The 11826-nt window shown below is 47.6% G+C and overlaps 1 long non-coding RNA gene across 2 annotated transcripts in view; it reads right to left on the reverse strand.

The window, feature by feature from the left end:
* LOC146867381 (uncharacterized) overlaps positions 1-11578 on the reverse strand; it is a 137336-nt gene extending 125758 nt beyond the window's left edge. The window contains exons 1-2 of one of the 2 annotated variants that reach the window (XR_014961443.1): positions 11469-11578; positions 11225-11321 (exon numbers count right to left, since the gene is read on the reverse strand). This is a non-coding gene — a long non-coding RNA (uncharacterized LOC146867381). The remainder of the gene's footprint in view (positions 1-11224; positions 11322-11468) is intronic. The other variant, XR_014961447.1, reaches the window with a different exon arrangement.
* Between the last annotated feature and the right edge of the window lie 248 nt (positions 11579-11826).

An 11826-nucleotide genomic window follows, 5' to 3' on the forward strand; every position in this document is an offset into this window, starting at 1 on the left:
GTTCAACTTGTATATTAATGAGCTGGTGGATTTCCTGATAAGAACAGGTGCTGATTATCCGTATGTCGCCAGAAAGGGCGTCCCAGTTCTGCTCTAAGCGGACGATGCTGTCCTTATTTCAAGGACAGCAATTGGTCTTCAGTTACTTCTTAACTCATTCTATGATTTTATGAAGTCCCGAGGCTTAAGCATCAACAACTCAAAGTCTTATGTTATGAAAATAGGCCATGGATCGCGAAAACCTAATTCTTTCACCATCAATGGGGAAAACATTCCAAACTCTAAAACCTTCTCATATCTTGGGGTCCTCCTCGATGGCCAATTATCCTGGGCCCCGGCTGTCGCCAAAAAGAAGGGCGTGGTAACACGCGTCAACTCAGCCATACTTGGCTTTGCTAGAAAAATGGGCAACAGTCCGGTGGCTGCTCTGCTTAAATTATATCAAGCTAAGAGCGTTGCCACTGCCTGTTATGGTAGTGAGCTCTGGGGTTATAGCCAGACGCACGACCTGGAGGTCGCAGAAAATGATTTTTTGAAGAAGGTCTTGAGGCTGCCAAGGGGAACTGGAAACTTTTCGGTACACGAGTAACTAGGTGTACCTTTTCTCAGTGATAGAATAGCAGCAAATCCCCTTTTATGTTGGCTGAATTCCTGGCTAAACAACAATATACCTCTTACTCATAATATATTAAAAGAAGCCTTAACTTGGGATGGCAGGTTTAAGGTTCCGTGGCTAAGATATATTAATGACCGTCTCACTGAAATGGGACGGCCAGATCTGTTCTCATCCCCTAACTCCATAACTAAAGCTGACGTTATCTTTGTGAAAAAAGCATTCATGTCCTCTAGGTATCTTGCCAGGGAGAAGAGAGAACTGATGAAAGTCAGTGTTAGGAACCATGCCCTACTTAGAACAGGTTTATGTATGGAACCATACCTATCCTGGCCCATGTCCGGTTATGACCGTTATTTATTGACACGGTTCCGTTTTGACCTATTTCACCTCCTGTTGGCAATACCGAGAGGGGCCCATCGAGGTCAAGTGCTACCTGCTTGCGGCTGCGACGGGAAGTCTCCGCAAGACTTGGTGCACTTTTTATTTATTTGCCCTTATTATACAGTACCGCGGAAGTTATTTTTAAAGCCTTGTTTAAAAAATCCAAACTTCACACAGACTAAACCAGCTGTTTACTACCTTCAACTCCTGACTGGTGACTGCACTTTGTTTATATGCAGTTTTCTGAAATTAGCTATCACCTTCAGGAATAGTATGGAGGGCTAACTATGCTGCCACCATCATTGTACTTTTTAATCATTTTATCTTGAATATTTATACATTTCTTTTAAATCTTGTTTATGCTGTCTGCTGCTCTAGTTTCACAATGATTTCGTAACTTATTTTGTCTCTCAAACATGCTGTCTTATAAAGGTTTTGGATGATTTGTTTTTAACTGTTCACATATGAAAAATGTTTATATTTTTATGTTTGTGAAATGAACTTTTATGATTGTAAAGAACACAATCGAATAAAGATTTTGACTTGACTCACTACCACCAATACCACCACCTCCACTAATACCACCAGCAATATAACCACCACCACCAATATCATCACCACCAATATCACTACCACCACCAATACCACTACCACCAATACCACCATCACCACCACCACTACCACCACTAATACCAATACCACCGCAAACAATACCACCACCACTACTGCCACCACCACCAATACCACCACCAGTGCCAAAACCACCACCAATACCACTACCACCACCACCATTACAACCAATACCACCACCAATACAACTACCTCCACCACCAACATCACCAATGCCACCATCAATACCACTATCAATAACACCGCCACCAATACCACCAATAACACCACCACAATACCTCCATCAACACTACCACCACCACCACCAATACCACCACCACAATCAATACCACCACCACCAATACGACCCCCACCAACACCATCACTACCACCTCCAATTCCCCTACCACCAACACTACCACTACCACCAACACTACCACCACCACCAATACCACTACCACCAATACCACCACTAATACCATCACCACCAATACCACCCCAGTACCACCACCACAAATATCCTCACCACCAATACCACCACCACCAATACCACCACCACTACTACCACCAATACCACTAGCATCACCAATAAGATCACCACCAATACCACAACCACCAATACCACAACCACAAATACCACAACCACAAATACCACCACCACCACTACCACCACCAATACCACCACAAATACCAACAGCATCAATACCACCACCAATCTAATGCCACCACCATCAATATCACCGCCAATACCACCACCACCAATACCACCACCAAATGCACTACCACCAATACCACCATATCCAATGCCAGCACCAAACCAACCACTGCCACCGCTATCACCACCAGCAATACCAACACCAATAGCACCACCACCACCAATACCATCAACACCAATACCACCACCAATACCACCACCACCAATACCAACTCCAATACCACCATCACCAATACCACCACCACAAATACCACCAATACCAACAATACCACCACTACCACCACCAATACCACCACGTATAAGACCACCACCACTACCACCAACAATACCAACACAAATACAAAAAGCACAAATACCACCAGCAATACCACCACCAAACTAATGCCACCACCACCAATACCACTGCCAATACCACCACCGCCAATACCACCACCACAAATACCACCAGCAATACCACCACCACTAATACCACCAAAAAATGCACTACCACCAATACCACCACCACATCCAATGCCAGCACCAAACCAACCACTGCCACCAATATCACCACCAGCAATACCACCACCAATAGCACCACCACCACCAATACCATCAACACCAATACCACCACCACCAATACCACCACCACCAATACCAACTCCAATACCACCATCACCAATACCACCACCACCAATACCACCACCTCCACCATCAATACCACCACTACCAATACCAACTCCAATACCACCATCACCAATACCACCACCACAAATACCACCAATACCAACAATACCACCACTACCACCACCAATACCACCACGTATAAGACCACCACCACTACCACCAACAATACCAACACAAATACAAAAAGCACCAATACCACCACCAATACCACCACCAATCTAATGCCACCACCACCAATACCACCACTGCCAATACCACCACCACAAATACCACCAGCAATACCACCACCACTAATACCACCAACAAATGCACTACCACCAATACCACCACCACATCCAATGCCAGCACCAAAACAACCACTGCCACCAATATCACCACCACCAATACCACCACCAGCAATACCATAACCAATACCACCAGCAATACCACCACCACAAATACCAACAGCACCACAAATACCACCACCACCAATACCAACTCCAATACCACCAACACCATCAATACCACCACCACAAATACCAACAATACCACCACGTATAAGACCACCACCAAGAACACCACCACCACCAATACCACCACCACCAATACCACCACCAATCCAATACCACTGCCAATTTAATACCAACTCCACTGCCAATACCACCACAAATACCACCACCTCCAACACCACCTATGCCACCATCAATACCATCACAACCACCAATAACACCACCACTACCACAAATACCACCACCAATACCACCACCACCGATATCACCACCTCCACCACCAATACTCCCACCACCATCAATACCACCACCTCCAGCACCATTACCACCACCACTATTGATACCACCAATACCACTACTACCAATACCACCACTACCAATACCACCACCAAAACCACCACAAATACCAACACTACCAATACCACTACCACCTATACAAAAAATACCAACACCACCAATATCACTATCACTACCCCAACAAATACCAACACCACCAATACCACCACCTATACCACCACTACCAATACCTCCACCAATTCCACCACCAATGCCACCGTCACCAATACCACCACCACCACCAATACCACGTACCCGAGGTTGACCTCGTACCACCACCACCAGAGGTCGACCTTATACCACCACCACCACTTGAGGTTGACCTCAAACCACCACCACTACCACCACCACCTGAGGTTGACCTCATACTACCACCACCACCACCCGAGGTCAATCTCATTCCACCACCACCCAAAGTCGACCTCGTACCACCATCACCCGAGGTCGACCTCAAACCACCACCAATCAAGGTTGACCTCATACCACCACCACCACCACCTGAGGTTGACCTTATATCACCACCACTCGAGGTCAATCTCATACCACCACCACCAGCACCCGAGGTTGACCTTATACCACCACCACCACCGTGGTTGACTTCTTACCACTATTGCCACCACCCAAGGTCAACCTCATACTACCACCACTATCACCCAAGGTCAACCTCATACCACCCCACCACCGAGGTCAACCTCATACCACCACCACCCGAGGTCAACCTCATACCACCACCACCACCCTCACCACCCAAGGTCAACTTCTTACCACCCCCACCACCTGAGTTTGACCTCATACCACTACCACCACCCCCAAGGTCAACCTCATACCACCACCACCACCTGAGGTTGACCTCATACTACCATCACCACCACCCGAGATCGACCTCATACCACCATCACCACCACTACCACCCAAGGTCAACCTTTTACCACCACCACCAGAGGTTGACCTCTTACCACCATCACCACCACCCGAGGTCGACCTCATGTGAGAAGTTGGCCAGGTATATGCTGTCCACTAGTTATCGTGGGCTCCTTGTACCAGTCCAAACAACCCTTATTGATGAATAGGTTTAAAGACAACCTTTATTGAAAGCTATCCTAGTGGTAGCTATGGAGAGCAGCCTTCAGGCTAAGTCTTGAAGGAGTGTAAAGCAGCTTGGTTTACCAGATTATAACCCCTTGAATCACTAAATGAAAGGAAAACCACACAAGGTATATGTAAAATATATGTATTTATTTCTAAACACTCACTACTAATCTTTTTATGAGATTAAAGTCCAAAATACACAATAATACAGTTCTAAAACGACAGTAAATAGCACAATATGCAATGGGCCCCAGGGGCGGACCAAACCATATAGTAAGAAAGTGGTATAAGAACCACGACTTGACTAGACACAGTGCCTAGAGCACATAGAATTGCTGGGACCCCAAGGAACCACCCAAGGTAGTGACACAGGAGACCCACGGGGGACATGTACAGTGTGAGAACACAGCCGCAAGCTCCGTACTATTCTATGAGAAAGTAGCGGTTGGAATTTTAGAAGTTAAGGACACTTAGGAGAGGACTTTGAGCAAACCCCTTTAGACTTAGGGAAGCCAGCTGCATAGGTGTCAAATGGTGTTGGGAATCGTCGTTAATTTCAATGGCGATCTGCTGCAAAGTGCTGCTGCCGGGAAGAAGAAAAGTGTCCGGTGTGATCCAAGCATGAACCTGAAAGCAGAGGGGACAGAGTCTGGGCCAGTGAGCAGGGGCACGATAGACGAATACCCACCGATGTCGGGTGTTTCAGGTGCAAAGAGGAGAAGCTTGACTCTGCAGCCATGAGGACAAGGAGGCGTCGACGACAACCAGGAGCTGGATTCGAGCTGTCCCATGGAGGATGTCGAGTGCTGTGGTGTTGGTGCTCGGATTGAACACAACAAGCCGTGGCAACAGCAACCCACGCAGGAAGAGAAAAGATGCTTCGGTGCGGACCAGCAGGGTCCTGGAGACTCCCCAAGCACGTCTGGAGCAACCAGGTAAGCCCAATTAGAGTTAGTGTTGCCTTCACAGTGATCCACCAGTCGACGGACTAGGGATCGTGAAGGGACCTCGAGAGAACAAACAAAGGGCCAGCTCACGGAACACTTGTAGGCAAGCAATCTTCGGTGCAAATGCTGCTCGGGGTCAGGGCTACAAGTAACCCAAAGCTCAGCTGCAGGAGTTGCTGGAAAGCTGATGCTTCTGCAAAGTGACGTGGTGTCCAGGGGTTTGGGTTGCACGGCTGCCACGAGGGATACGGGCCTCAGACTTGTTATGGGCACTCATCGACCTCTAGGACCACAGAAACCCACCTCCTGTGTTGCAAAGTTCTTCGGAGTCCGACAGGAGCTTTGGAGGTGCATACCGGTCAGATTCGTCTTTTGTGCCTGCCTTGCAGGGAAGTAACTCCTTTACTCCAAGGGAGATTCTTCAGTCATCTAGTTCAATGTAGATCGTCGAAGTTCCAGGATTCTGTATCAGAGTTTCGTCCAGGTGTAATCTAAAGTCCTGTAGCCTGGGGTTCCTTTCTTATACCCAAGGAAGGGGTGGGACAAACTCTAGGGACCCACCTATGGGAAGGTCAGGAAAGAGGGATGGCTACACCCATTTCCTTTGTCCAGTTTCGTGCCAGAGCAGAGGCTGGTAGCCCCTGCAACCGGTTTGAGCTGGACTATGCACAGGGGCACCAAATGTGCCCCCAGTGCTGACTTCAAAGCACTCTTGGAGTGCACCTACCCAGCCCCAATACACTAAAGCCTGTCTGGGAGGTGGTCACACCTCCTTGTGACACAAAACCTATTGTCCTTCCTCCCCTGCTGGAGTTTCGTCCAGCAGCAGGAGGGCAGACTCGTGTCTGTGGCTGGCAGCATCCATTTTGTGATGCCAGAGCTCAGTTAGCTGGTACCGAGTATACCGGTGCTGTCATGTCTCTCCCTCTAGAAGGGTGGGATCATACTCCCACACCAGTTACTGGTGTGGGGGTATGATTCCAAGGTGTTTGACAACAAACACGACATGTTTCAAAGCGGTCATCCCAAAGTTAGCATTTACCGTTTGGTTATAATGCACTTAAGAGTATATGGTTTGGCTGCATCAGAAACTACCCCGGAATAAAGGTTTCGAACGCTGCAGAGGGGCCATGCTCATGCATGGGCACCCTCTCACATAAAACCCAGCACCCTGCCTTCAGGATTAGCAAGGCCTGCCATAGGGGTGACTGATAGGTTTATATGTGCAGTGATATGGAGAGATATAATGAACCTATATCTCAGTAAAGGGTGCATGCGCCACCTTACACAGGCTGCTGCAGCAGTCCTGTTGTGTCAGTTTGGAAGGCTTCCCAGGGGTGGCATATTACATGCTGCAGCCCCTGGTAGGCCTCTGGGGTACCTATGCCCTGGGTACATAGTATACCATATACTAGGGACTTATAAGGGTACCCCGGTATCCAATCTGGAGTGTATCTTTAGTACTGGTAATCAATTTATAGAGGAAGCAGCTAGGCTGGAGTCCTGGTTAGCAGGGCCCCAGCCAGACTAGAGTCGAATAACAGTGAAACATCAGCAAAAAGTGGGGGTAACTATAAGAAGCAGATCCTACTCCCCTACAACCACCACCTGAGGTCAACCTCATACCACCCCCACTACCAACCCCCACTACCATGCCTACCACCCGAGGTCAACCTCATACCAGCCCCACCACCTGAGGTTGACCTCATACCACTGCCACCCCCACTAGCCAAGGTCAACCTCATACCACCACCACCACCACCACCACCTGAGGTTGACTTCATACCAACCCCACCACCCGATTTTGACCTCATACCACCACCACCCAAGGTCGACCTCATACCCCTACCACCACCACCCAAGGTTGACCTCATACCACCATCACCACCACCAGAGATCGACCTCATACCATCACCACCAACAGAGGTCAACCTCATACCACCACCACCACCTGAGGTCAACCTCATACCACCACCACCTGAGGGTGACCTCATACCACCACCACCCGAAGTTGACCTCATACCACCACCACCCAAGGTTGACCTCATACTACCACCACCAGAGTTCAATCTCATACAACCACCACCGAGGTCAACCTCATACCACCACCACCAATCGAGGTTAACCTCATACCACCACCACCACCACCTGAGGTCAACCTCATACCACCACCACCACCACCACCACTCCAAGGGTGACCTCATACCACCACCACCACTCCAGGTCTACCTGAAATCACCACCACCACTCGAGGTCAATCTCATACCATCACCAGCACCAACACCACCGAGGTTGATCTCATACCACTACCCCACCACCCGAGGTTGACCTCATACCACTACCCCCACCACCAGAAGTTGACCTCATACTACCACCCCCACCACCCGAGGTCAACCTCATACCACTCCCACAACCCCCACCACCTGAGGTCAACCTCATACTACCACCACCACCCCACCACCCAAGGTCAACCTCATACCAGCCCCACCACCTGAGTTTGACCTCATACCACCACCCGAGGTTGACCGCATACCACCACCCAAGGAGAGGACTTTGAGCAAACTCCTTTAGACTTAGGGGGGTTCTAGGGCCAACACCCACGAGAGCACCGGAGTACTCGAGTTACCTCACCCAGGAAATCCAGGTGCATAGGTGTCAAATGGTGTCGGGAATCGTCGTTGATTTCAATGGCGACCTGCTGCAAAGTGCTGCTGCCGGGAAGGAGAAAGTGTTCGGTGTGATCAAAGCCTGGATTAAAGATCAGAAGAACCTGATAGCAGAAGGAACAGAGTCTGGGTCACTTGCCAGTGACCTGGGGCACGATAGACGAATGCCCACCAATGTCGGGTGTTTCAGGTGCGAAGATGTGAAGCTTGACTCTGCAGCCACGAGGACCAGGAGGTGTTGACGACAACCAGGAGCTGGATTCAAGCTGTCCCACAAAGGATGTCGAGTGCTGGGGACTCCCCATGCGGTGGAGAGTCAGGGCAAGTCTGGAGCAACTAGGTAAGCTCAATTAGAGTTAGAGATACCTTCACAGGGACGCACCAGTCAACAGACTAGGGATCGCAAAGGGACCTCAAGAGAAAACACAAAGGGGCCAGCTCACGGGACACTCATGGAGTGTAGGCGGGCAATCTTTGGTGCAAATTGTGCTCGGGGTCAGGGTTACAAGTAACCCAAAGATCAGCTGCAGGAGTTGCTGGAAAGCTGATGCTTCTGCAAAGTGACACGGTGTCCAGGGGATTGGGTTGCACGGTCGCCACGAGGGATACGGGCCTCAGACTTGCTGTGGGCACTGATCAACCTCTAAGACCATGGAAACCTACCTCCTGTGTTCTTCGGAGTCCGGTGGGAGCTTTGGAGATGCAAACCAGTCAGATGCGTCTTTGGTGCCTGCCTTGCAGGGGAGTAACTCCTTTACTCCAAGGGAGATTCTTCAGTCATTTAGTTCAGTGTAGATCATCGAAGTTCCAGAATTGTGTATCAGAGTTTTGTCCAGGTGTAATCTAAAGTCCTGTAGCCATGAATTCCTATCTTATACCCAAGGAAGGGGTGGGACAAACTCTAGGGACCCACCTATGGGAGGGTCAGGAAAGAGGGGTGGCTACACCCATTTCCTTTGTCCAGTTTCACGCCACAGCAGGGGCTGGTAGCCCCTGCAACCAGTTTGAGCTGGAATATGCAAAGGGACACCAAATGTGCCCCCAGTGCTGACTTCAAAGCACTCTTGGAGTGCACCCACCCAGGCCCAATACACTAAAGCCTGTCTGGGAGGTCGTCACACCTCCCTGTGACTTGAAACCTATTGTCCAGGCCTCCCCTGCCGAAGTTTCGTCCAGCAGCAGGAGGGCAGACTTGTGTCTGTGGTTGGCAGCATCCATTTTGTGATACCAGGGCTCGGTTGACTGGTACCGGGTATACCAGTGCTGTCATGTCTCTCCATCTAGAAGGGTGGGATCATACTCCCACACCAGTTACTGGTGTGGGGGTATGATTCCAAGGTGTTTGACACCAAACACAACATGGTTTCATGCAGCCATTCCAAAGTTAGCATTACCGTTTAGACAATTTTCCCAAAGCAACAATGGCGGACCTCGTGCCAGTTCCATATACGTGAGTTCACTGTGCAAACTGCCCCTACGCCAGGCGTTGAGTAACGTCACTGTGCCCCAGATCAGAGAATATTGTAACAAACAGGGGAGCGCAGCTCAAGAAGTCCAAATGGCCAAGGTAGTTAGAAAAATAACTTATTTATTCCAAAAATTCTTTTAAATTTCTTTGAGTATAGACAATCCAGCCAACACGTTTCATTCCCATATAGGGAACTTCCTCAGGGCTGTGAAAGTATGACATAAACATATACAAATTACATATAAATCATGTGACACAGGACTAAACAAAACCAAATACACTATATATAAAAAAACTGAAAAAACTAAACCATGCTAATAAGGACGGAAAAGAAAAAACACAGAAATCAAACTACACAATGTAAACAAACATAACATCATATCAAAACAAGACATATATTTTAACCGCTTCAGTGCCCATGACGAGATGGTCTCGTCATGGAGCGCGGTTGCGCTGTGCCCATGACGAGACTATCTCGTCATGAACCCCGCCCGCTAATGCAACGGCCGGCACAGGGCGGGGAAAGGGCGTGGCACTGAAGGGGTTAAGACATTAGTATAAAAGTGGAGCAACTACTTGTTCCAACATACTAACAATGTTAAGTCAGTAATTTACAAAGGAATTCATTGACATGTGAGATAACATAACACACTATAGTTTAAATACACAGTAAAAATCCTTCTAGTGATTCAAATCTACAGTGTGCAGTAGATAAGATAGGAGAGAGAAGACATACGGTTAGACGGAAACAATCCAAGGAAATGACGAATAAAAAGTATGTGGATAAGATGTAGAAGAGATGAAGGCGAGTGGGAGAAAAAGTGGGGAGAATCCTATGTAAAATGTTTAATACAGGGAAACCAAGCTTGATTAGTAAAAGGCTTGAATGAGATAAGATGGTATAAGGATCCATATAAAGCTTCTTACCAAACAATGTGTCGCGTGTAAAATACACTTTAAAAAAAGATGCCAGCAAATAGTTGTTAATAATAGTTGTTTTGAAGCAGTTGATTTTTCACATAGAATAATATACTCCTATGTAGGCCTACAAGAAAATGTGTATACAGTAATTGGTAATGAGAAGAGCACCAGATCAAGTCAAAAACATGAATAAACAATAATAAAGGGGGTGAAGTATAGATCATAGCCCAAATGTAAATATATAAACCAAACGGTATGGGATCCGGCGGGCATCAGGGAGTCATGAAGCGCATGAATTTGCAATGAACCGTCAACTCACACACACCTGTATATGACAGCAAGAACTTCCACTGGATATCTGGAAAAGGGGTTCCAAATGTGGTAAGATGGCCCCACGGGAAAAAGTCAACGACAGGTATTGGCTGTAGTTCCAAGAAATGAGAAAGCAATATTATCCCTATAAGTATCTGATCAGCAAAATAGCATCTTTCTGGTCACAATAAGAAGCCCATATATTAACAATCATCATTAGTTACATGATTCGAAGTAATGTTTCGATATGGACGCACCTGTTGTGACCGCCCAAGACACTCCAAGGATTTGTAGTGAATGAATCCGTATGAAGGAAATCATACACCTTCACAGGAAAAGGTCAATTGGAAAGGTAATTTGGAGCGCCTAGTGAAAGAGAGAAATGAATAAGCATTTATGTACGGCACTCATCAGAAACAAGAAAGTGCCCCGCAATCAACCGTAACTATAATTCGGAACAACTAATGGTGAGAAAAGACCTAAACGCGAAGTTGTAGAAACTATTTACAAACTTAGATAGGCATCCTCAAAAATAGCAACTATAACAGAGATGCCTTGTATCAAGTACCACATTTAATCAATTTCACACACAAAGGTTTTATGATGTCATACCTC

This window comes from Triturus cristatus, chromosome 1_2 (assembly GCF_964204655.1).
Source record: "Triturus cristatus chromosome 1_2, aTriCri1.1, whole genome shotgun sequence".
Lineage (NCBI taxonomy): Eukaryota > Metazoa > Chordata > Amphibia > Caudata > Salamandridae > Triturus > Triturus cristatus.